Source organism: Bison bison, unplaced genomic scaffold (assembly GCF_000754665.1).
Source record: "Bison bison bison isolate TAMUID 2011002044 unplaced genomic scaffold, Bison_UMD1.0 scf7180017864466, whole genome shotgun sequence".
In the NCBI taxonomy this organism is placed as follows: domain Eukaryota; kingdom Metazoa; phylum Chordata; class Mammalia; order Artiodactyla; family Bovidae; genus Bison; species Bison bison.
Window position 1 is genome coordinate 9,892,106 of NW_011495027.1, and position 280 is coordinate 9,892,385.

Consider the following 280-nt stretch of genomic DNA (forward strand, 5'->3'; position numbering starts at 1 on the left):
ACTACATGATGATTCTATTTACACAATCTTTTTGTAAAGGAAAAAACCAGAGGGACAGAAAAAAGACCAGGGATTGCCAGAGGCTTGACTTTATAACCAGACACCTAGCTGGTCAGATAACGACTCAGAACCTAGTTGGGAAATAGCAACACCTTCAGATGAGCTTTGGGAATGAATAAAGAAATGTCTTTCGGGTGGTATGAAAATCGTTTACTGCTCCTCCTCCCCCATCAGCCCCATAATTCAACGATCCAGAAAGAAGGCCTTAAATTGGGTGGGG